We start from the raw sequence: 540 nt of genomic DNA, 5'->3' as shown, positions 1-540 counted from the left end.
TGGCCTCTGCTCAGTGCTAAGGTGGGTCAGCCACCTTGTAGAGCACTGTCAGGCCTCCTGGGGGCGCCCAGGCCAGCTGGCAGAGACTGGACCAGCCCGGCCAGGGCCAGCGCCGGGCCCCTCCGCGGCCTGCCAGGAGGGGCCGCCGGGCTCCGTCTGGGCGCCCGCAGAAACACCCCGGTCTGTGGGTGAGGCCCAAGTGCCCATCCTGGGTAAAAGCCGAGCGGCGTGTCCCGTCCTGCCACCAAACCGCCTTCCCGGGCGGCTGCGGCTCTGTGCTCCCGCGGGGGGGCCCTGTGGCCCCGTGGTCTGCACCAGCCCTGGGGCCGCGGGGTCCAGGGAGCTGCCGTGCCCGGGCACTCTTCAGCTGACCCCTGGCCGTCCGCCTCCCACGGCTCGACTTCGCTGGACTGTTTTCTCGCCGAATTTGGGGCGGCCTCCCTGTGCCTCCCACAGCCTCCGTCGCCGTCCCTCGCCAGTGCCCCCCGCGGGCCGCTCCTGAGCTGCCCTCGGGCCCTGACAGCGGGCCTCGCCCGGAGG

Source organism: Condylura cristata, unplaced genomic scaffold (genome assembly GCF_000260355.1).
Source record: "Condylura cristata isolate star-nosed mole 26May11 unplaced genomic scaffold, ConCri1.0 scaffold00015, whole genome shotgun sequence".
Taxonomy (NCBI): Eukaryota; Metazoa; Chordata; class Mammalia; order Eulipotyphla; family Talpidae; genus Condylura; species Condylura cristata.
Note: the sequence above shows the minus strand (reverse complement) of the source record.